The sequence below is a fragment of the Lutra lutra genome, chromosome 7 (assembly GCF_902655055.1).
Source record: "Lutra lutra chromosome 7, mLutLut1.2, whole genome shotgun sequence".
NCBI classification, from domain to species: domain Eukaryota; kingdom Metazoa; phylum Chordata; class Mammalia; order Carnivora; family Mustelidae; genus Lutra; species Lutra lutra.
The window spans coordinates 80,376,906-80,403,793 of NC_062284.1; the positions used below are offsets into that span (position 1 = coordinate 80,376,906).

The 26,888-nt window shown below is 37.3% G+C and overlaps 1 long non-coding RNA gene across 1 annotated transcript in view; it reads left to right on the top strand.

Moving 5' to 3' along the window:
• The window catches only part of LOC125104986 (uncharacterized), a 115,472-nt gene that overhangs the window by 8,055 nt on the left and 80,529 nt on the right, over positions 1–26,888 (top strand). Inside the window, exons 3-4 of the long non-coding RNA XR_007128777.1 lie at positions 3,043–3,252; positions 22,569–22,687. This is a non-coding gene — a long non-coding RNA (uncharacterized LOC125104986). The remainder of the gene's footprint in view (positions 1–3,042; positions 3,253–22,568; positions 22,688–26,888) is intronic.

The following is a 26,888-nucleotide window of genomic DNA, read 5'->3' on the forward strand; positions in this document are numbered from 1 at the left end:
AGCAGTTCTGTACTTTCTGTGGCCCTTAGATAACAGCCAATAGATAATCAATTATGTAAGAGGCTCATCTTGATAGGTGAGATAGGCAAATGAGCAGTTAGTTATATTAACAAACTTTTAAGGGCCCCATCACCTCCACAGTAAGTTTTAGGGCCTGCCCATCAAGATCATCCAATATCTCTCTTGCATATCCTCAGGCTAAACTATGTTCCTTTATCCCATCATTTCGCTTTTTAATATGTCTACCTTTACCTTCTCATTTTTTTCAGTGATTCGGCTATAACCTAAAAATTCACCCATTCTATCTGCCATCCTTCTAACACCCTCCCAAACTTCCATCAGACTAAACAATGACACTCTTCTAGTGAACACATCAAAGAACACTCAAAGCTGGCCTCTTTCTCAAAATCTTTCCTGACTGACTGGAAGATAAAGCAGCTTTCCAAAGAGTTCCATCTCAACAGCATGCCATTCCCCATAGAATGTGTATTTGGATATAAATAGTGTTGTTACATATGTATGAGAATATGTTTTACTTATTCACCTGCCTTTTTTCAGCCTGATTGTGAGCCCCTAAAGACTAAGAACACGTTTTCTCTTTATTCTGTAATGATCCCACCCGCACAGAGTTACACTGCTAAATGTTGGTGCCACCTTTCTTCAAAGCAGCTATCAATAATTACAACATTTTAACTAGCTAGGTCTTAGAATACAGATTTTTAGAGGTAGAAGGCAATGTTAGAGGTTACCAAGTCCATCACCTTTCTCTTTTTAAAGCTCACATTTATTTAGTATTTATTACATGCCAGATACTATGCTAAGCTCTTTATGTGAATTATCTCATGTAGTCCTCACAAAAATTTGATGGAGTAGGAATTCTAAATATCCCCATTTTTGTGTGCCTACCAAAACTCTCCTTATACCTTTCCACGATAAAATATACACAAATGAATGAACAATAATAGCTTAACCTAGGATCAGGACTAGAATAAGATGGAGGGGTGCAGGGCAAAATTTGAGGAGGCTTGCTCTTTCAGGGTTGTGCAAGCACTTCCTTAAATTTTGCCCTTTAGGTGCCTCTCTTGCCTCACCCTAGTCTCAGTCCTTACTAGACCTTATTGTATGTCAGGTACTGCTGTAAGTATATTATGTAGTTAATACAACAAACCTATGAGGTAGGTAGTGTTATCCTCATTTACAAATAAGGAAATGGAGATTAAATAATAATATGCCTGAGATCCCAAGTGACAGGGATGGTATTCAAATCCAAACATCCTGGTTGCAGATAGATAATTAAATGAATACATGAAATAAAGAATGAATGACTATTAAGGGTTAGGCAGAGCTGAGCCCCAAATCCTGATTTCTGTCTCAATCTAGTACAATTCCCCCATACCTTTCAATATCAAAATTTCTTTGGTGACTTATCAAATTAAATGTAAGCAATTGTTGACTTTTCTCTAACTGAACAATTTTTTTAAAGCAGGTAATAAAGATGTTTGAATCAAGCACATGTAAAAAGTAGCAGTCTATAATTTCTAACAATACTAGACTTCTTTTTCTCCAAATTATTTAATCTCATAGTTGGGTAAAGGTCAAATTTCCAAACTATTTAAAAAATTATGAACTATAAGTATAACTGCATGCTACCAAGCTGCTAATTTTCTACTAAAAGTTGTATATCCAAGTATTAAGATCAAGTCCTTTCCTGTCCCACTTTCTAGGTAATTTCTCTGGTTCTGGTAATATTTTCATGGATTCCATGATTCAGAGCAATAGAGATTATCTTCACTAAGGGATCTAATACTTCACAGAACATTGAGTTGTTGCTGTATCTTCCATGGAGTATTTTCACTCTGCCTTAAAGCTTCCTTCTCTTTATAAGAACATCCCTACCCTGATTTTATGTTACTTTGATAATTCTCACATTGCAGGAAGTTCCCAGATGATAAAGTTTATAATACTTGCTTGTCAAAAAAAAATCAGGGAGTCAGAAAAATACTGCCACTTTTGTTACCATTGATACTAGGTTAGTTTTTTAATTTCCTAATCTTCAGTTCTAGGAAATGAATCTGATTGACCCAGATCATCTTTCTAGGCATGCAAAATCACCTATGACTAGCTGCCTATGGACTAACTCCCCTTAAATTAAAGATCTTCCAATAATCTAATCAGATGAGGCCAGGGACGGGGACCCATAGAAGAGATCTTGGCAGTTTAGGGAAGCTTCATATAAAATGGTACAGATTGGAAATAAGTAAGCAGTGAAATAAATAAGCAGAGCAAGAAATTTTTTTATACTTTGATATGTATTTCAGAAACAAATTGGAATAGGGAAGTTTATGTGAATTAGTAAGAAACAAATTGGTTTTTAAAAACTCCTCAGTGAGTGTTATACTCTAAAAACTGGAACAATGGGAAAATTTAGAAAATATCAGAAAAATGTTGTCTTTAGGAAAATGTTGAAGAGGGCTTCAGTAGCAACAACTGTCATGAATGGGTTAGAACATGTGACATGCTATGTACTGTAATACCTAGATATAAACACATGAAACTGACAGTCCTAAGAGTACATCCAAGAACTTCATGGACATACCTAATAAAATTTCACAGTTGTATTGAGTGTCTAAAACATCAGCCACTGTTTTTTTTAGACTCCATTTATTTATTTTAGAGAGAGAGACAGAGACAGAGAGAGCATGAGCAGAGGGAAGACAAGCAGACTCCATGCTGGGCACAGAGCCCAACACAGGGCTCAATCCCAGAACCCTGACATTATGACCTAAGCAGAAATCACAAGTCAGATGCTTAACCAACTGAGCCACCCAAGTGCCCCAACAACAGGCATTTTATTTGAATGAATTTATATCTGTTTCATGTCCTTTTAGAATAATAGTTTCTGAAGATAATGCTTTGCTATTTAAGATTTGCCTTATGCAGCACCTAACCCCATACATCAATCCAGGCAATAAATAAATAGAACACTATAAGATGTTGGAAAATATAAATATCTTTATTTTTCTTTTTTTTTTTTAATTTCAGGGAAAAAATAACATGAGACCCTATAGTGAAATGGAACAGCTATAGATTTTGAAGCTAGAGGGGACAGATTGAACAGTGCTTCTGGGAGGACTTGGGAAATCAATTATCTGCTTTAACCTGACTCATCTCATTTTGTAAATTTTTATGAGGATTACATAAGAGTATGTAAAGAACATGCCATGTCAGAACTTGTCAAGTCCTCAGGATAAGGTAACTTTTATTACTTTATCATATATATTTTTGGAACAGTAGAATCATAGTATAAAAACTATGACAGATACATATAATATATCTAATGTAAAATGTGGCCAACATAGACAAATCGAATATTGAAGAATTGTGTATCAGTCAGGGTAGGCTAAATCAACTAATTAATTTAGCAGAGGTTCAGCTTCAGCTACTCAGGGAGTAAGGCTGACAAAGACACTACCTTCTAACAGCTGCTTCCTCTGGAACATATAGACTCTTCAGTCACCAGCACCGTAAGAGGGCACTGGAGGGTCTCACATTGCTAAGCATGTATCAATATTAGAAATGACATGTATCACTTCCACCCACAGCCAATTGCAAAAGCTAGTCAACATGGTCCCATCTAATTGCACAATGGTAGAGAAATGTAACCCTCTCATATACTTGGAAGGAAAGGAGAATCAGATACAGTGAACATTAGAAGGCCTTACCAAAAGACTTATCCTTAGCTCAAAAGGCTTTCAGAAAGGAACCATATAACTGAGTTTTTAATAAGGTGGGCTTTTTTTTTTAAGAAATGAATTTTATCTTCATGGTGATTTGGCATATTTGGTTGATTTGAGTGTGGGGAAAACATTACAATTAATCATTGTCGGAGTTGTCCTGAGTATGGCAAAATAAAAGAAGTTGCCATCCAGAAAGGAACTTTGCACAACAAAATGTTAAATGAAATACTACCAGGCAAAATAAGGCAATACTCTTTTGCTGTCTAGCACCACACAAGATGCTAACTAAAAGAGTAAATAAAAACATTCAACATGCATTTAGCTTTCATAATTTACCTTCTGCAAGGTTGATTTAGAGTATGCAGAATATGCCACATTATTTAAGCTGTAAAAAGGAGCTGCTTTACACTACCTGCCATGTACAATTATAATAATCTGTCAGACAAATATAATTACAGAGTGTGATGTCTGTTTGAGTGTGAAGGCTTTGATTGTGTGGTATTGTCTGCTCCACACTGTGGCACAGCATAAACAATTGTACTCTGTGGTAACTCTCAGCCAGAACTGATGCTCACATCAGGGACGCCCCATTAAATAGCACAGACGGGTGGGTTTGGGTTGAAGATTGTTGACTTTGTTTGATTTTTTCCCCCCAACACTTTTCCAAGGGCAAACTTGACCACAGTAAGTTTTCTGCAGTACAGTATGATAGGTCTCCAAGATATTGTTAATAAAAGTGAGTGGGAATGGGAGGCTAAGGCAAGGTATGGCCAATTAACAAGGGCCAACCATTTTAATGATGAAAAGTAGGTTGAGAAAAGAATGCATGGGTCACTTTAATGATGAAAAAATAATTAGGTGACACTTCATGGATTTAAAAGATTAAGTTGGTATTTTATAGAGTAAGTTATTATTGTAATTTGTTACTGGACCTCACACCAGCTGACAAAATAGAAAAAGTAACCATCATTATAGCCTCATAATCGTATTAAAGAAATTAAAGATGGGTTTGGCTTTAAATTAATCGTTTCCTCGCTGTACCTTCTATACTAAGTTGGATCAAGCTATCTTTAATTTATTTTTCAACTGATGATCTCATCACTGTGACTGTGACCTTCATACTCAGATATTTTGCTGTGGGACTTCTCTACAGGGTACACCTTTTGTTTTTTAAGATGAAACTTGCCTAGAAAGGATTTAAGAGCATTGGCTTATCAAATTCTGCTCTGTTATAATTCATGTGGTAGAGAAGTTTTATATTATAATCCAAACTCTACACCTGAACACATGGTCAGTCCAAAGTAAAAACCTGGATTTGGCTTCTTGTTTTCTTTTAACTTACAAATATATAATGTTCTGATGATATCTGAAACAGCTTAGAAAGATCAAACAAATTTTCACTAACAGCACAAGTTGCTTTCATCGATAAATGAGCACTAATATCCTATCCCTTCTGGCCATATGGGAAAAGAATTCCAGAGATTAGTTAATATAAACCTGATACCTTTGTGCTAGAGATGTGAGTTTTCTGGATGAATCCACCATTGAGAAGAAATAGCATTTCTATGATGTTTCAGTGTTTGAGTCTTCCAGTGTAGGCTCCATGGACAATAACAAATCTATCATAAAATAACCACAGAATCTTGAAATCTTTGCACTGGAAAGACCTCGACCAAATAGAAATGATACTTCATTCCTTGGACCCTAATGTACCCTCTGTATCTTTCTCTCATGGTTATTGGAAGGATAAGATGCCTACTTATATTGGTGTACAAATTCCTTAAAACCAAGAATTATAATTTACTCCTCTTTGTCTCCTGAATGCTTACAATAGGACCTAGGGTAGCATGAATAGCTGAAATGATAGATGAATAGAAAAAAGAAAAAAATACTATATTGCAATAATGGATATTTGTTGGACCCTCTCCAGTATCTACTCCCTCCCTTCCTTTCCAACAGTTCCAATTTCTGTTTGAAGATTCAAGTGGTTTCAGAGAAGCTCTTATTATCTCCAACTCCAGGAGTGGAATATGTAATCTAGGTTAAACCAATTAGCACATTCCATCTATCTAACAAGTTTTTGGCTCTGCCTTGAGCACATGACCTAACTAAAAATTTTCATTCAGAGTGAATCTCAGAATTATTTCTGGGAAGGAAGAAACAAAGATGCTTTTTGCTGGGTGTAAATGTGGAAGCATGCAGTCCTAGAGTAGATGACAGCCACTCAGGACCATGAGGAAAGCAAGTCTTAGAATAGAACCAACGTTAAGAAAGGTATAAAGCAGAAACAGAAAGAAACTGGAAGCCTCATTCGAACCTAATCTTATCTCTGGACTTTTCAGCTACAAAAAAAGAAACAAAGAAAATAAAATTCCTTTATTTTTCATGTTAGCTTGGTTCAGATATTCTGTTTCTTACAACACAAAGCGTCCTGATTCACTTGTAAATAATGCCATTGAATAGATGTGAGCTGAACAAGCACCATGTACTTCAGAAATATTGGCAAGCCCTAATGCAAACCATTCCACAAACAAACTACAAACCAAAAGTGATGAACACTCCTAATTTCCATTTCCCACTAAAAGGAACCAAGGCTTCCTAAAGAAATGGTTGATTTTCCAGGTCTTGTGTAGGAAATGTACAAGTTGAGACAGGGACATCTAGTTATGTCAAAAGGCATAGTTAGTTCTCAGAAGAGATAGTTCTCAGAAGCGATTATGCTAAAGAACAAAACCAATTTGAAACGACTCCCACCAGCTAAAAGTGGGACAGCTTGAGCATCTAATAATAATAATAGTAATAATAATAATAATTACTATGGATCAAACGGATCAAATATGTTAAATATGATGCTTTCATAGTGGTACTAGAGTAAATAAACTTCATTGATCATAGAGAGTATTAGAAGACAACCTAAATAAAGAGAAACAAATATTTATTTTGCCTTTCTTGTATGAACTCTGCTTTAGGGAGTTGTTGTTAATAGTTGTTAAGGAAAAGTTTCTCACTATACTACATTTCCTAGCAAAGAAATGAAGAAAACTCCTTGTTGCAAATACTTAATGCAATAATAGATCTGGGCAATAAACATGAGTGGATGCTTACATCCCAAAAAATAAAACCCACACATTATGCGCCTCTTGATGGAAGTGTACCATACCACCCATGAAGTATTCTTGTCAAATAATCAAACCTGAATCAGATCAAGCCTCTTAGTCTAACTACTATTCCATAGGAAATAAAAGAGAGATGCAATCAACAAAATCCAAAGTGTGGGAAGCTCTACAGAGAAAAAGACCCAATTTTTATAAATAAACTGCAAGGAAAAATAGAGATATAACTTATAGATTAAAAGGTTCTTAAGAGATATAGCAATCATTTGGTAACATGCAGACCTTGTTGACATTCTGGTTTGAATAAACCAACTATAAAAAAATATGAGACAATCAGAGAGATTGGAATCCTGATTAAATATTTGATGATAGAGGGAATTACTATTTTTATAGGTATGATAATGTTACCATTGTGATTTTTTAAATTTCTTATCTTTTATAGATTCGTACAGAAGGAGTTATGGGTGCAAAGATGTCTAGTACAACATTATTGGGAAGAGGAGAAATAAAGGTGAAATAAGATTGACCATGAATTCATTATTGAAGTTGAGTGGTAGGTATATGAGGGTTCATTATACTATTCCTTCTGCTCTTCAGTAATATTTTAGATTTTCCAAAATAAAAAAATTTTTAAGTATGTCATTCCATTATCATTCAAAATCATATATACATGCCAGCCTTTCTTGCTTTCACATGAACAGGCTGTCATCCTTCAATCATGTTTTAATTCCTCAACATTGTAATTCACCCAGTCACCAATATCTGCATGCCTTCTTCCCAGAGACTGGGCATTATCCCACACATGCACACTCATCTCCATGGAAGTGTTACAGGAACTCCATCACTCTCCCAGCTTAAAAGACTTCACTTTTTTTTTGTCTTATTGTTATGTCCAGCTAGCCGACATATAACAACATCATTAGTTTTTGATGTAGTATTCAGAAGTTCATTAGTTGCGTATAATACCCAGTGATCATCACAACACATGCCCTCCTTAATAGCCATCCACCCACCCACCCCTTCTGCAATCCTCACTTTGTTTCCCAGAGTCCAGAGTCTCATAGTTTGTCTCCTTCTCTGATTTCTTTCCATTCAATTTTCCTTCCCATCCCCTATGGTCCTCCACGCTATTCCTAACTGGAGAGGATTGTGCTAAGTGAAATAAGTAAAGCAGAGGAAGACTTCATTTTCATAGACATGGTTTTCTTCCATTTATTTCCTTACACCTCTATTCTACTTTAATGGCACTATTTATTCCAATTCCTACATCCTTCTTTAGGAATGAACCATACTCCCTAACTCATGCAGACAGACCTATAGCTAGCCAGTGCTATGTTGAAAAGTTCCAACATCTACATTTCTCTGGGCCTATATACATAATCTGGTTCAGTGTAAACCTCTTAAGTGAAATGCTCTCCTGGAAATAAAACCTGCTCTCTATGTTCTTCTATTTTATTTCAAACTCAATACAAAGCAATGGTCCCCAAAGAAAAGTTATGCTGGAGTTAGGTTCACACTATTTCCCTGAAATGTAATAGGAGATTTAAACACAGATGATATGACTGGTTAATAAATGTCACCATTGAGTAGCTTTGTTCACCTAATAATATCATTCCAATCATTATAAACAAATTGAAGGGGTTCTTATGTGAAACAAACACGGCAGGACTTATTCTTGCGTAACACAAGACCAAGCCAGGGCAGCCAATCCTAACGGCCTTCAAGAAGGGGCAAGGCTGGCGTGCAGCTTTGTGGTATCCCGGGAGGATTTTATTTCCAAATATAAAATTCATGCCATGCTCACAGGCAGAACCTTAGAATAGTCATAATGATCTAATGGCAGCATTACTATGGAAGGCTGCTACTAATACTTTGAACTACTGCCGTTCTATACAGATCCAAGGATATGATTTCAAAGCTCATGTGGAATGAAGACTGCCCCAACTGAAAGCAATCCACCTGAGTAAAAAAGAGAGGAAAGAAAAGAACAGGGCAGAATGCAACCGAAGCCCACAATTTGGGATTTCTAGGATAGGGAGGTCAGAGCTGGTTCTTTGATTATGGGGTTTCTTTTATTATTGTTGTAGTTTGAAGGATTGGCAAAGAAAGAGAAATTGCTCTAAATTGCATGACTGACTTTTTGAATTACCTCTAACTTAAAGATTATAATGTGTTTATTTTCCTCTTCCAAGAAGAGAAGGATAGGAATTGCTCCATCACCCTCATGCTCTTTTCCTTCTGCTATCAAAGGAACAAGAATTCATTGATGACAACTCCCTTGTGCTCAATCTTGCTTCAATACTGACAGCAAAAAGAAAAGAAATAGCATATTAACTGCAAAAGGGGTCCAAACCCCTATAAGTCCAACCTTATAAAACATCCAAGGCCTGTTGGGCCTGTCACTTGACATTTAGACAAAAATGGCTGTTAGGCAGAAAACTGCCTAACAGTTAAATGCCTGTATTTATAGGTAATACTCGCTCTTTCAAACCTAACCATGCAATTCTTGTGGGAAGAAGTTCTGACAGAGCTAACAAGCCTGTAAAATATAGATAGATAGATAGATAGCTATAGATATAGGTATAGATATACAAACACATATACATGTATGTATGTGTGTGTATATATATATATATATATATATATATAAAATTTTTAAATGCTTTGGGAATCTCCTTTCATTCGTTCAATAATTTGCAGTTGGAATTCATAATTTTGGCAGTGTTTCTCACATACAATCCCAAATTTGGAAACACCTATTTAAAGTATATTGTAACATGTGTTTAAGATACATTGAATCTTTGGAGAAAAGTGCTATAGAAATTTAATAAATGAAAGCTCAGTTTTGAAACTTTATAAAAATACATGCATTTGAATTAATTTTTAGCTAGACAATCTCCTTGGCAGGTAATATGTAGTGATCCCATATGCCCCAGATTTTAAGGTTCTGGAGAATGGGAAGAAAAAGGTTATGGCCTAAAGAAGCTCATTCTGAGAGTGGAATAGTTCTTGACAAAAATCGGAGTGGGAATGTCAATTTTGGCCTTGAAAATGCATTCACTTATGCTATTTGGAATGTGAAAGAAATTTGAAATATATAAAAAGTAGAGTTATAAAGGGCAGCTGGATTCAACCACATGGTCAAATTTGAATCAGCAAACTGACATTCTCTGAGATAACACACATTATGTCCTTTAAAATTAAAAAAGGAAAACAAGAGCCAAGTATCATTACTCATTTGTAATTTTGTGAGCTGGTTCAACTCAAGAATACATAATTTTCTGGTTATAATGCAAACTAAGGAAGGATGAGAGCCAGATATAAACAATCTCTTCCTTCTGGAGTAAAATATATAGCTATCTAGGGAATCAGTGTGATTATGAAGAGACCAGATGCTTTGATTCTTGGCTGCTATAGGACCTGGCCTGGCAACCTACAGCTTTATCATCAGAGAGGTAAAGATGAGTCTAAGAGATAAAAAAAAAAAAAGATAGAAATAACATTCTTTATAAGTAAGCAAAAGTGGGGACAACCTTTTCATAAGCAAAGTAAGCTGATGAAGGTACAGAAAAAGGTTTCACCAGAAAAGCCACTGTGTTATCATCTTGCTTAAAGCATGACATTTGAACCTTCACATAGAAGCATCAGTTTCTAATGCATTAAACTTTGGGGTTATATATTGGACAAGTTCTGGTTCTTGTTTTTATTTTTCTTTAGTGATTTGTTGACTATTATGTATTACCAACATATACACAGCATATATAGCATTTGATTAATATGTGTATTTTGTAGAGATGTTTTATTTAAGCCAACTAAATAATGTCCTTCATACATAACTTCCAAATTTAGGACAAATATAGAAAAGTTATTTATGTTAATATCATGTATTACATTGAAGTTGCCAGATCATTTAATTTCCCTGTTTGCTAGAGTTAGAAACGTTTTACATACACCACAAATGACTTGATCTTCCAAGAAATCTTATTTTGTTATTTCGAAAGTATAATAAGGGATTGAGGGCAAGTCTGGGAAGATGACAGAGTAACCAGATCTTAAGCTCACCTTGTCCATGGATACAACTAGATAACACATTAGTGTAAATAACCCAGAAAATTACCTGAAGACTAGCAGAACAAACTCCACAACCAAAGATAGAGAAAAAGTCTCATTGAAGAAGGTAGGAAGGGTAGAGATGTGAGGGGTAGTGGGGAGCAAGGGGCATGGAGAGGGGAGAGAAACAGATTATCACACCAGGGGGTCCACATAGGGACTATGAGTCCCTATAACATTTGGCTTTGAAAGTGAGAAGGATTGAATTGTGTGAGTTCTTACAACCAGCAGAACTTAAAACCTGGAATTTTAAAAATCATTGGCTCAGATCTGGAAGAACCCAGAGGGTGATAGGAAGCCAGGTCCCCATTCCTAGAGAGATAACACAACAATCAGTCCAAGGAGATACAGTCTAGAAGCAGTAGTTTGAAAAGCACCTAGTACATATAGGAAGGAGAGTAGTTTACTCATTTCAGAGCACATCATGGAGGGGCAGGGATTGCTAAGGGACTTCTCCAGGAACAAATTTGCTGGCAGGCACAATCTCCCTTCTCTACCCACCAGGATAAACACATGGCCACCTGCAGGAACCAATGCTGAACTGGCATTCACTAACTCTTACACCAGGCCCTACCCCCTCACACTTTGGCAGATCCACCTTTCTGGTCACTTTTGCCTCAGTCCCAGTGTTGTGGGCCCAGAAGACCTGTGCAAAGCTTACCAACACCTTGTTTCCTGACCTGCATGCTTTGTGAAGCCTCAGTCCCACTGGTGGTGGAGACAGCTGGCCCCCAAGGTGGGCCCTGAGGCACACCTTGTTAAAATTGCATGTCCCACCCCATCCAGGGACCAAACACTACCCACAATTAACAAAGAGAACCTCTGCAAACAACTGGACCATAGGAAAATGTGGCCAGGGCACAACAGCAGTGTGCACACAACACACGCAGGAGACATCCCCTGAAATGCCAGGTTCACCTGAACAAGGGACACCACACTACAGGGCACATAGGACCTCATCTTCATAAGGCCATTACTTTCAAAAGCAGGAGATACAGCTGACCTTTTTTTTTTTTTAAGGTTTTATTTATTTATTTGACAGACAGAGATCACAAGTAGGCACAGAGGCAGGCAGAGAGAGAGGAAGGGAAGCAGCTCCCCACGGAGCAGAGAGCCTGATATGGGGCTCGATCCCAGGACCCTGAGATCATGACCTGAGCCGAAGGCAGAGGCTTTAACCCACTGAGCCACCCAGGTTTCCCTACAGCTGACCTTCTTAACACACAGCAACAGATAGAGAGTTAGTCAAAATTAAGAGACAGAGGAACATGTCCCAAATGAAAGAACAAGACAAAACCACAGCAAAAGACCTATACAAAAAATGTATAAATAATATGCCTGATAGAGAATTTTAAGTAATGATCATAAAGATACTCACTGGACTTGAGAAAAGAGTGGTGGATATCACTGAGATCCTTAACAGAGTGATTAAAAATAAGAACCAGTCAGAGATGAAAAACACAATACATGAAATTAAAATACACTAGAAGAAATAAGTAGAAGGCTATAGGAAGCAAAGGAGCAAATGAGTGACCTGAAAGACAGGATAATAGAAACTATTCAAGCTGAGCTAGTGAGGGGGAAAAAAATTATGCAAAATGAGAATAGACTTCAGGAACTCAGTGACTCCATTAAGCATATTATTTGCCTTATAGGGATCCCAGAAGAAAAAGAGAGAAAAAAGAAGGCAGAAATTTTATTTAAGAAATAATAGGTGAAAATTTCCCTAATCTGGGAAAGGAAACAGATATACAGATCCAGGAGGTACCGAGATCCTCTGACAAAATCAACCCAATGAGATCTGCACCAATACAAATAGTAATTAAAATGGCAAAAAGTAGTGGTAAAGAAAGAACTTTAAAAGCAGCATTAGAAAAGAAGATAGTTACATACAAGGGAGATCTCATAAGTCTATCTATGGATTCTTTCAGCAGAAATTTTGCAGGCCAGAGGGACTGGAGTGATATATTCAAAGTGCTAAAAGGAAAAAAATCTGCAGCCAAGAATACTCTATCCAGCAAGGCTATCATTCAGAATAGAAGGAGACATAAAGATTTTCTCAGACAAATAAAAGCTAAAGGAATTTATGACCACAAAACCAGCCCTACAGAAATGTTCAAGGGGACTCTTTTAGTGGAAAGGAAAGACCATAAGTAAGAGTAAGAAAAGTAGGAAACATAAAAGCAGTAAAAATAAGTGTACCAGTCAAGGGATTCACAAAATAAAAGGATGTAAAATATAACACCATATATCTAAAATGTGGGGTGGGGAGAGAATAGTAAAGAACAGGTTCAAACTTAAGAGACCATAAATTTAATATAGACTGCTATATGCAGAAAATATTGTATATAAACCTAATAATGGTAACCACAAATCAAAAACCAGGAATAAATATGCAAAAAATAAAAAGGAATCAAAATATATCATTAAAGAATATCAGCAAACCACGAAAGAGCATAAAAGAATAAAGGAGCAGAGAAGAACTACAAAATCAACCACAAAACAAGAAACAAAATATCAATGAATCCATATCTGTCAATAATTACTTTAGGGGCGCCTGGGTGGCTCAGTGGGTTAAAGCCGCTGCCTTCGGCTCAGGTCATGATCTCAGGGTCCTGGGATCGAGTCCCGCATCAGGCTCTCTGCTCAGCGGGGAGCCTGCTTCCCTCTCTCTCTCTCTCTGCCTGCCTCTCTGTCTACTTGTGATCTCTCTCTGTCAAATAAATAAATAAAAATCTTTAAAAAAAAATAATTACTTTAGAATTTAAGTGGATTAAACACTCCATCCAAAAGACATAGGGTGACAGAATGGATTAAAAATAAGACCCACCTATATACTGCCTACAAGAGACTCATTTCAGACCTAGAGACACATGTAAATTGAAAGTAAGGGGATGGAGAAACATTTATCATGCAAATGGATATTAAAAAAAAAAGCTGGGTAGCAATACTCATTTTGGACAAAATAGACTTTAAAACAAAACTGTAACAAGAAACAGAGGACACTATATAATAATAAAGGGGACAATCCAACAAGAATATATAACAATTCTCAATATTTATACACCCAACATGGGAGCACCAAAATACATAAAAACAGTTAATAACAAACATCAAGAAACCAATCAGTAGTAATATAATAATAGTAGAGGACTTTAACACCCCACTTACAACAGTGGACAGAATATCCAAACAGAAAATCAGTAAGAAAATAGTGGCTTTGAACAACACACTGGAACAGATGGATATAGCACATATATTCAGAACATTCCATCCCAAAATAGAATACACATTTTTTTTTCCAAGTACACACAGAATATTCTCCGGAATAGGTCACATATTAGGCTGCAAAAAAGGGCTCAACACATGCAAAAAGATCAAAATTATACCATGCATCTTTGTTGACCACAATGTTATGAACCTAGAAATCATCCACAAGAAAAAATCCGGAAAGAGCACAAATACATGGAGATTAAATAATATGCTACTAAACAATGAATGGGTCAACAAGAAATGAAAGAAGAAATTAAAAATTACATGGAAACGAAGGAAAATATAATGGTCCAAAATCTTTGAGATGCATCAAAAATGGTTCTAAGAGAGAATTTTATAGCAATACAGGTCTACCTCAAGAAGCAAGAAAAATCCCAAATAAAAAACTGAATCTTATACCTAAAAAGGCTAGAAGAATAAGAATGAACAAAACCCAAAACCAGCAGAAGGGGGGCACCTGGGTGGCTCAGTGGGTTAAAGCCTCTGCCTTTGGCTCAGGTCATGATCCCAGGGTCCTGGGATCGAGCCCCACATCGGGCTCCCTGCTCGGCAGGGAGCCTGCTTCCTCCTCTCTCTCTCTGCCTGCCTCTCTGCCTACTTGTGATCTGTCTGTCAAATAAATAAATAAAATATTTTTTTAAAAAAAGCAGAAGGAAGGAAATAATAAATATTAGAGCAATAATAAATATTATGGAAACTAAAAAACAAAAACAATAGATCAATGAAACCAGGAGCTAATTCTTTGAAAAGATCAACAAAATTGATAAACCTTTAGCCAGACTCATCCAAAAGAGAGAGAGAGGGAGGACTCAAAATCATAAATGAAAGAGGAGAAATAAAAAATGACAACACAAAAATACAATGATTGTAAAAGAATATCATGAAAAATTATATGACAATAAATTGTACAACCTAGGAGAAATGGTTAAATTCCTAGAAACATATAACCTATCAACACTGAAGCAGGAAGAAATAGAAAATTTGAACAGACCAGTTACCAACAATGAAATTGAATCAGTAATCAAAAAACTCCCAATAAGCAAAGGTCCAGACCAGACAGATTCACAAGGGAATTCTACCAAACATTTAAGGAAGAGTTAATGCTGATTATGAGAGCTTTTCCCTGAAGATCAGGAATACTCTCACCACTTTCATTCAACATAGTGCTGGAAGTCCTAGCTACAATAATCAGACAACAAAAAGAATTAAAAGGCATCCATATTGGTAAGGAAGAACTAAAACCTTCACTATTTGCAGATGGCATGATACACTATATGGAAAATACAAAAGACTCCACTGGAAAACTACTAGAGCTGATAAATGAATTCAGTAAAGTCAAAGGATGCAAAATCAATGTATAGAAATCTGCTGAATTTCTATGCATTAATAATGAAGCAGCAGAAAGAGAAACAAAGAAAACAATCCCACTTATAATTGCACCAAAAATAAAATACCCCAGAAAATAAATCTCCCAGAAAATAAAATAACAAAGAAATGTATAGTAGGAAATAAATGAAAGAAAATTAAAGACTTGATCCAAGAGGTCTGCATCTAAATTCAAAAAGAACAGAGAAAATAGTGTGCTAGAAATTACAAAAAAAAAAAAAAAAAAAAAAAATCCAAACTGAAGTAAGTCTAAAGATGGGAAATTGCCTCTGAGTGTCCAGCAAAATGAGTAACAACAAAGACTCAGATGAAAGCACATCATCCTGAAATTTCAGAACAATGTGAATATTAACACTATTATAAACAACAACAAACTTCATTAGAAAATAAATGTAGAGGCATATGGGTGGCCCAGTCAGTTAAGCATCTGCCTTTGGCTCAAGTCATGATCTCAGGATCGTGGGATCAAGCCTGGGATCGAGCCCCATGTCAGTCTCCCTGCTCAGCGGGGAACTCTGCCTCTCCCTCTCCCTTTGCCCCAACCCCCTGCTCATTCTCTCTCTCTCAAAAAATAAAATCTTTTAAAAAACGTAATCGTGACTTTCTAGGTGAATAATTATGGTGTCTGACTAGAAAAAACAACGCAGGGGCGCCTGGGTGGCTCAGCGGGTTAAGCCGCTGCCTTCGGCTCAGGTCATGATCTCAGGGTCCTGGGGTCGAGCCCCACATCGGGCTCTCTGCTCAGAAGCCTGCTTCTTCCTCTCTCTCTGCCTGCCTCTCTGCCTACTTGTGATCTCTCTCTGTCAAATGAATAAATAAAATCTTTAAAAAAAAAAAAAAGAAAAAAGAAAAAACAACGCAAATCTGCCAGAAAGTTTGCTTTGCATCAGCTCAAGGATTAATACTACCACAGGTCCCCATACATGCAACCTCCTGTTCTATCTTACTTGCTGGTAGTCAAGTGTCCTGATTAACTGGACAACATCGTTAGTCAGCTAACATCTGAAATTCAGTATTTTAGGAGTATCAATGTAGGATGTGTGAAAGCATGGGTCATATGTGAGACGATTATTTTACGGAAGTTAAGGGTGGTCTGTAATAATAACACTAACAGTTACTGAATTACTGCATTCCAAGTGCTTTCCTTGATTTATTCCCAAAGATGAACCCTGCCTATTATCAGCTCCATTTTACAGATGAAGAAATTGAGCTTTAAAGAAGCCAGGCAACTTTCTCAGAGTACTATGGCTCAGATTAGAATGCAGACAGTGTAGTTTTAGAGCCTGCGCTCTGGACTACTGATCTCTTCTGCCTTAATACCTACTTAAAGAAATGCTGAAGGGGATAGAAATTTGGAAAATCGAGGAGGAAAGAAGTCTTCTCTGGTGGAGGTTGTGGTAGAATGAAGTGGAGTAATGCCAGACAGCGGTAGTCAGGAGGGAGAGCAGGCAATGTGTCAGAGTTGAGGACTCAAAAGAATTGAGAACTGATGTGATTTCGTTAATGATTCATTTAACTATGGAGATATGCTGATAAGCTCCTTTACTGAATAGGGCAAGAATATTGGCATCAAAATGGATCTTTCTTCTGAGACTCTCCCTTCATCCCTTTCATGTCTTTTTACTGCCATTTCTTTCCCTTCTCATTCCCTTTAATCACCAGGCTTCACATTACAAGCAGAGAAACCCAGGCTTGGGTTTCTTCTGTTCTTCTGTTTTAACTTTCCTTCGTTTATATTTGCCCCCAGGAGTCTTGGCAACTAGGCACGGTGACGGTGACAGCAACCTGAAGGCAAAGAGGACCTGGTTCTCCCTCCCACCCCCGGCCTCATTAAATATGGTGCAGTTCCTACCAAGAGGGCTGGGGGTGGAGGCTGTGTGGGCAAAAGACACAGCTTCCAAATGTTCCTGTAAATATTCATAAAAACATGTCAGTGTTGCTAAACCCACAGCAAACGATAATCATCCATCCCCCTCCACCCTGCATCTTTTTGCTGTTAATCCTTTTGTCCATGTTGAAATCCTTCCCACAATTGCTTCTTTATCTAGCCTTGTGTTTTTGAATTGCTGCTAGCAACCCCAGCCTTTGCAGCCCTTCATGCAAGTCTGTGGCACCATTTTAAAAGCAATGGTCCTCTGCTGCCAGCAAGGGATATAAATGACATAAGCCATCCTAGGGATGTTGCTTCTTCTCATCTTGATTCCTTGCTCTTGGGGAACACAGCAATTATTCTGCCCAGGAACTGATGGGAATTTCTGAGCAACCTGGCACATCTGAAACATTTTTCTGACTCATTGAGCTGGCATATACTGCTAGATCAGCACTGGCCCTGCTCCACACAGCCTGTCACCAACAGTGGGTGTTGTTGTAAGCACTAGTTTTGATTGTGGCAAGATGGGCTCTCTGACTCTCCTCTTGTTCTGTTGAGTTCAGAAAAGGCATCTGGACTCCATTCACATTACATTTGACAGGAGTCCAAAACCTAAATGAATGTTTCTAATAAAGAACTGTAAGGAAAAAACATGTTGAGAACTACTGAGTGTATTCAACACATATCAAGCTTGGAGCATGGGGAAGGGGAGGAGAATAAATGCACTGGGTTAGGATCACCAACTGGAGGGCGAGAGCTCCGGGCTCTGTTCCTGGCTCTATCCAAGAATTGTGCCTCGGATTGCCTTCTTTAAATTGAGAATGCTTTATGGTACCATAGAGACTCCACATAAACTTGCAAATGTTTAACTCTGCTGTTGGTCAACTAAGTCTCAAATGAACTAGTATTAATTGAACAACCACTCTGTGTCTAAGTCAATGGCTGCCAAGGGGTAGCTTTAACTCCTGCATAATCTTTACTGGCTCCTTCTCTCCAAATTCTTTGATCTGGATAACTGGCATGTCCTCTTTCTTTTATATAGTACATTCAAACTTGGCCTATACCCGGGTCCCTTTTATCTTTCACAGGCATATCTTTTGTATTTCAAACTCTATCTTGGTACCAGAAGACAAATGCACAGAGGAGGGTTTTTTTGTTGTTTTTGTTTTTGTTTTAAGATTTTTACTTATTTATTTGAGAGAGAGAGAGAGAGAGAGAACATGAGCAGGGAAAGGGGCAGCGGGAAAGAGAGAAGCAGACTCCCCACTGACCAGGGGGCCCCATACAGGTATCAATCCCAGGACCCTGTGATCATGATCTGAGGTGAAGGCAGACATTTAACCACCTGAGCCACACAGGTGACACAAGAAGTCACCTAAATGTTGACTAAATGTCTAAATGGAGTTGGTCAGAGTTGGCTGAAAAATGTAAATACATGTAAATTTTAAGTATCAACAAAGACCCCCTTGAACGGTGATTATTTTCTGTACTATCTTCTAAATCTGACTTATCTGCAAAATATACATATACCACAGTAACTAAATGAGGAAACTTTTAAAAGACTATCTTGAGTTTTAGGATAATAATAATATATATTATTATAGTTAAAATTCTTCTTTCAAGTAACATTTAGCTAAAATAGAATAAAATAAAATGATGGAATCTAGATCACCTTAGATTGATAAAAATCATATTATCTGTATGTGAAACATTGCCTGCCTTTATGTTATCTAATATAGAGGAAATATGCCTTGGTCATTAAGAAGTGGTGTCACATGGGGCGCCTGGGTGGCTCAGTGGGTTAAGCCTCTGCCTTCGGCTCAGGTCATGATTTCAGGGTCCTGAGATCGAGTCCCACATCGGGCTCTCTGCTCAGCAGGGAGCCTACTTCCCCCTCTCTCTGCCTGCTTCTCTGCCTACTTGTGATCTCTCTCTGTCAAATAAATCAAATAAAAATCTTTAAAAATTAAAAAAAAAGCATAACTGTCTAAAACTGATCATTTCCAGACTCTTCTTCTAGACAGTGTTGATGCTTTTATTTTTAGAGAGAGTGAGGGGGGAGGGACAGAGAGAATCTTAAGCAGGCTCCATGCCCAGCATGTAGTCCCATGCAGAATTTGATGCCATGACCCACTGATCATGACCTAAGCCGAAATCAAGAGTCAAGAAGAGCCTGCTTCCTCCTCTCTCTCTCTCTCTGCCTGCCTCTCTGCCTACTTGTGATCTCTCTCTGTCAAATAAATAAATAAAATCTTTAAAAAAAAAAAAGAAGTGGTGTCACATGAATAAGAAACAAATATTCCTGCTGAATATTTTTAACTGCTTTGTCCAGAGAAAATTTCAACCATCTAAGTTTTTGCAGAAATATTATGATTAAAAAGTATGTTTTTAAATGGATTACCAGCCTGTGCTATAATGTTATGATTATATTTGTGTTAAGACTCTTTAGTTTTAGCCCATACCTCTGAGACCTTAACCAAATCAGTCTGAAGACTAGGAAAAGTAAAAAAACAAAAACAAAAACAAAAAAAAACCTACAAATAATCTAATGCTGCTCTTGGTAGATTATTTTATGGTAGATAACCATGTCAGCAGCTTTTCTGCTCCACAGGTGAAAAACTGGGCCAGGAATTCAGAGTTGTGATGTGTCAAGCAAGCATGTAGTACACAGTGTTGATGGAACATATAATAAAGTATTAGCATATTATTTTGGGATAATAGAAGGTTGCCCTTTTTGAGGATGGAATTTCTATGCTTAGATATAGCCATGCGTAATTTACCCTATCTGAACAAGCAAGGACTGGAGCACAACATTCAGAACAACCTGCAAATATCTCTATAGGTAAAAAGTTTTAGTAAAGTTGGAAAAATATATTGGCTGACTTAAAGGGGAGAATAGTAATGAGTACAATTGCACATGTGTTAAGTTCCAGGTGTTGGTGAAGCAGTCAAACATCAAAGACCCTGAAGTCAGCTAGAAAGGTAAAATTACAGGTTGAGGGATAGATTTGGGATTCAGCTGCTGAAACTGTGTAAGCTGAGCTCTTAGAGAAGGAGCATATGCAGGACAGAGCAAGAGTCAAATGACCTGAAGTTTGTGGGATTCTTGTGGCTATAAGTCAAGAAAGAAGTTGACAGAAATGTGGAGACAAGTCAAGGAAGAGGAGAATTGAAGAATGAATCTCATATTTGGATTAGAGCAGATCACTCATTTAATCATTCAGACATTAAACCAGTATGTAGAGTACTTATTTGTACCTGAACCGGTGTCAGGAGCTGGAGATATAAAGAAGGAAGTTGTGTGTCTTGCCTTTTAGTACTGGCATAGAAAACCAAACAATATTACATGAGGTGACAATTGTTTTATTATAGAGATACTCATGGAGAAATTGCATGGAACTTTTTGGGGGAGTCTCCTTCAACCCTCGATTCCCTCCCAATTAACCAAATCCCCTCTCTCCATCCAGACAAATTTTGACACTTGCTATTTCCATTTCTTTTTTTTTTTAAGATTTTATTTATTTATTTGAGAGAGAGAGAGAGAATGAGAGGGGAGAAGGTCAGAGGGAGAAGCAGACTCCCCATGGAACTGGGAGCCCGATGTGGGCCTCGATCCCAGGAGTCCGGGATCATGACCTGAGCCAAAGGCAGTTGCTTAACCAACTGAGCCACCCAGGTGGCTCAACTACTTCCATTTCTTTACCTCTTACTCCTCAGCTCACTCTATGATAACTTTATGCAGCCACCACTCCACCAAAGTTGCTCTCAAGTTTCTCTGCTAAATTCCAGGATAATCTTCAGTCCTTATATGCTTGACCTCCTGGCAGGATTTGATACCTTTAATCATTCTTTCTTGTCAAAATCCTTGCTTTCTTTAGCTTTCCAAGATGACACATTTTCTCCCACTTTATTTATTGAAGACCCTTCTTCCTCTACCCACACCATAAATATCAGGGATCTCTGGAGCTCTCTCTCTTATTATGTGTATGCAAATTAGTTCTTCACCATATTTATTGTTATTGTTATCATTGTTATTTCATTGTCCTTCCTGCCAGTCACTGTAAATTTGCAAGGCCAGGATTATATCACTGCTCTATTTCCAATGTTAGCCCTAAGCTTGACACAAAGTTTGTGCTTAATAAATATTGAGTGGAGCTCCTGGGTGGTTCAGCAAATTAAGCATCCAACTCTTGATTTCGGCTCAGGTTATGATCTCAGGGTTGTGGGATCAAGCCCCACGTCAGGCTCTCACTCAGCACACAGTCTGCTTGAGATTCTCTCCTTCTGCCACTCCCCTCACTTGCTCTCCCTCTCTTTCTCTTTCAAAAATAAATAAATAAATCATAAAAATAAATAAATATTAATTGAGTAAATGAATAGTTAATTGAGTCTAAGAATCCTTTACCGTAAGGTTGTACTTGAGTTGGAGTTTAAAAGAAAAGTGGAAGTATCAAGAAAGAAATAAACGATAGATGATTGTAGACATTTGTGGATTTTGAGCAGATGGGTGATATACCAAGATTTGATAGTTGGATAACTCCAGTGGCAGTGTTGGGGAAAAACAGGAGAAGGGGGGTTAGGACAACTAATATCACAATATTTTTAGCAAGAAGGGCGATGGTTATAAAGTAAAAGGTAATGAATGGTTCAAGGCATAATTAAGAGGTTGAACCAATAAACATTAAAGATGGATTAGCTACAGGGAGTGACAGAGAGGAATTTTGGATGCCTTGGATTCCTTCACTAGCATAGGAAGCACAGGAGAAAAAGAAATTCGGGAGAAAAGATTAGGACCAAATAAGCCTTGAGTTTTTAAGTGTTCCATTATGGGTGCAGGAGTTAGAATTCATTATAAATTCTAGGAGTTCAGGAACCATGTCACTTTAATCACATAGTTCATCCTAATGTTGGTGCTTGATAAATTCCTTTGATGGTATTGATGGAATACCACATTGCCAATACTGCATTACAGTTCCATCTAGGGGATCCCCTTTATACAAAGACGTGTGTTTATTTACTCATCTTTGTGGGGCTTTATGACTAGGTTGCCCTTTAGATGAACATTATCTATTTTTGCAGATGCTGTTTCAAAATTGATTAGTTCTCCGACCCGCCCACTGGAATCATCCAACCTATTGAAGAAGCAGAATGGGATGTGGATTATAGGGTTTCAGATAACACCAAGTCCCTTGTGAAAGGTATGTTATTTCATTGCTTTGTTCTGCTTTTGGAAGAGTGTAGCTGTGTTTTCTTTTCTCCAACTGTATAGGTCACAGCAATTTTTTTTTCCACCAGGAATTACAAGCTATACGGAAGATTTCCAGAGTAGAATCACAGTCTCACACAAATGCTAAATACAACTAATCAGGGCCTGGAAGGTACACAGAGGGTAATTAGTAGGTTATATTTGGGTCAGCACTAAGGTCATTTATGAGATACTACAAGAAAAAGACTGTTTGTCTTTCTGTAGGGAAAAATAGAAATATCTTCATCTTGTGCACTGTAATAGATGCATTAAAATGGGTTAAAGGCATTTTTGGTAATTTCACATGTATATGTATCTCTGTATGTAAGATGGTTTTAAAGTACAAACTGAAACGTTTTACCGTATTCATAATGAGTATTAAAATTGGTAACAAGAAATTGCGTAAATTTTCCCACTATGCTATAACTAGTAGCATTGACTAGTAGCATTGCTAGAATTGACAAAAGGGGATGCTTACTCTTAAATTAGTAGGCTTTCCGCTACTAAAAAGATATCATTTAGTAGTCGTAAAGCCTTCACCACACAACTATCACTAATGAATTTATAATAGTAGAACATCCCATGTTTACAGTAGATCTTAGTTCGTGGCCTATATAGGCTATTCAGGGCTTCCCTGACTTTTTTAAAAATTTTTATTTATTTTTTAAATTTCTTTTTTATTTTTATTTTATATAATAATATATAAATAAATATATAAATAAAAAATATTTTATATTTTATTTTATTTTTATAAATTTAATTTCTTTAAATTTATTTTTTAAATTTCTTTTCAGTGTTCCAGAATTCATTGTTTATGCACCACACCCAGTGCTCCATGCAATACACGCCCTCCACAATACCCACCACCAGGCTCACCCAACCTCCCATCCCCCTCCCCTCCAAAACCCTCAGTTAGTTCCTCAGAGTCCACAGTCTCTCATGGTTCATCTTCCCCCTCCAATTTCCCCCAACTCCCTTCTCCTCTCCATCTCCCCATGTCCTCCATGTTATTCCTTATGCTCCACAAATAAGCGAAACCAAAAATTAACAAGACAGTAAACAACATGTGTTGAAGAGGATGTGGGAGAAAGGGGAACCCTCTTACACTATTGGTGGGAATGTACGTTGGTGCAGCCACTTTGGAAAACAGTGTGGAGATTCCTTAAGAAATTAAAAATAGAGCTTCCCTATGACCCTGCAATTGCACTACTGGGTATTTACCCCAAAGATACAGATATAGTGAAAAGAAGGGCCATCTGTACCCCAATGTTCATAGCAGCAATGGCCACGGTCGCCAAACTGTGAAAAGAACCAAGATGCCCTTCAATGGACGAATGGATAAAGAAGACATGGTTCATACATACTATAAAGTATTATGTCTCCATCAGAAAGGCTGAATACCCAACTTTTGTATCAACATGGACGGGACTGGAGGAGATTATGCTGAGTGAAATAAGTCAAGCAGAGAGAGTCAATTATCATATGGTTTCGCTTATTTGTGGAGCATAAGGGCTTCCCTGACTTTTATGAACACTAAATGAGAGAAGATAGTGTTAATTCAAAGTGTGAATGTAAGATATATATTTAGGAATTGTTGAATATAGTGTAAGTTTATCATATTGGTGAATTACAGGAATAGATTAAAAATAAAAGCCATTAAAAAAAAATCTCTTCTTCACATACTCACATAAGGATCTCATTTATACCCACTGTTTCAACCACCACCCTCCTGGAATATATTTCTCATTACTTTCTCTGTCTAGGTCAGACCGTCTCTCTTAAACTCTAGACACACAGATCCAACTACCTTCTATATCTACATCAGTTTCTGTCCAAATCCACAACCTTATCAGTGTCTTTACATTTAAGTATATTCAAAGTTAAGCTCATTATCTTCTCCCATATCTCCCATATCTTCTCCCATAAACCTCTCCTTCTTCTTGCTGAAGTTTCAAATGAGCCAAATGTTCAGATCTGGGTATCATCCTCCTTTCCTCTCTCTCCATCACTACTAGTGTATAAACTGTCACTTCTTATAATAATTTAGCTTATAAATATCTATGGAAACCATTCCTTTTATTCCCTCTGCCACTGTCTTAATTCAGGTCTTCATGATTCTTTTCTGCCTAAATGACTCCAATGATCTCTTAATGGGTATCTTAGCTTCAGTTTTTTCTGATCTCTCTTTAATTCATTCTTTGAATTTCTACCAGAGAGAGCATTTTAAAATACAAATCTGGCCATGTAACTCTCCTCCTTAAAATCCTGGTCTTTCTCTCTTACCCTTAAAAAATGAACCTGAACTTCTACTTCTCACATAAAGTAGAAGGCATCAAGCATGAGTGCTCTTAACTTTACTGAACTCTTCCCATGTGCATACGTATTTTCAACTATTCCTATCTTTGCCTTCTCATCTTCCTTCTTTCTGGCCAAGGCAAAGTTCTGGGCCCTTGATCTGTGTCCTTTTGCTTTCTGCTTTCTCAGCTCTCAGACCATCATTTATAGCCAGTCTCCTCATTCTCTACTTCTCTGCCACCTCATTCCTCTTGACATACAGAGTTTCCTTGACATACAAGTTTCCTTGATCTTAAACAAACAAAAATCATTCCTCAGATGCAACAAGGCCAAAACAAAACTCACCATTTCCCCATACCATACCATCTATGGTTAACTGGATTTTGTCCTTCAAAACAGAGCTTATGTTGTACTCTCCATGCTCACTCTGTGTTATTATATCCTTTTGAATATTTACCTATAAAACACTTCACATATTATAGTTAACTATTTGTTTGCTTGTCTTTATTAAACTGTGAGCTTCTTGAGTGTGGAAACTGGTATAATTATTATCATCAATTAATTAATTAAGTAATAGTGAGTACATATGTCAAAACATAATCTCGGGGGCGCCTGGGTGGCTCAGTGGGCTAAAGCCTCTGCCTTTGGCTCGGGTCATGATCCCAGAGTCCTGGGATCGAGCCCCACATCGGGCTCTCTGCTCAGCGGGGAGCCTGCTTCCTCCTCTCTCTCTCTCTCTGCCTGCCTTTCTGTCTACTTGTGATCTCTGTCAAATAAATAAACAAAAATCTAAAAAAAAAAAAAACATAATCTCGGGTCTGAACACTATTATTTTTCTAAAATTTCTATTTTTAGCTCTCATTTTGTCAGAAACTAAATTTAATCAGTCGGATTTTTACCCACTTCCCTACTCCATAGAGAACTGTGTGTAGATTCTAGGTAGGTATGAAGTACTGATGCTGGTGAAGGTGGGGCCTTGGGTATGTCTGGGCCCAAGTTGGCCAGGCTGCATCCTCAAGACTTCCCATTCCTGGCTCGTCTTCATTTAATGTACGTTCAAATGCCTATACCCTCCTGATCCAGACAACAAGCTGACTTGGCTTTCTCTCAATTCTCTTCTCTTAAGAGACATGTAACTGGAATTTCTCTTGTTCTTTTCCCCTCCCCCACCCCGCTACCCCCAGAGATAAGGACAGTGGTTGAGCACTGAGTGGGACCTCATTTCTTAATTTCTGTCTCTCTCTCTCTTTCTCTGCCCTCTGGAATCAGCTTTTAAATCAAACTGGCTTTGAACTTTCTTTCCAAATCTGTTGGCATAAACTAATTGCCCTGAGTATTTCAGGGATTAGGGTTTTGAAATTCCAAATCCTAGTGTATCAGTTTGATCCTTTCTACTGAAGAAAAAAAAAAAAAGAATACCTAACTAAAACATAGCTTCACTAATGAAAAACTTTAATGATCATATGTAAGAGGAGATTCAGCGGTTAGGGACAATTCTTGGGTTGGCTCACAGAGCAGTAATGTCAATGATTTTTCATATTCTTGCCTTCTCTCTGTGACTCTATCTTCTGTAGTATTGGCTTTTTTTCTCAAATTTGTTTCCTCATGATCTCAAGATGGTTGCCTTTCTCTCTTATTTTTAGGGAGCTATACTTACCATATATTTTTGTTTTATTTTATTGTATTTATTTATTTAAATTAATTTTTTAAATTTTAATTTCAGTATAGTTAATATACAGTGTTATATTAGTTTTGGTTGTACAATATAGTGACTCAACAGCTCCATGTATTACTCAGAGTTCATCAAGATAAGTATACTCTTAATCCCTTTCACCAGTTTCACCCATCCTTCCATCTAC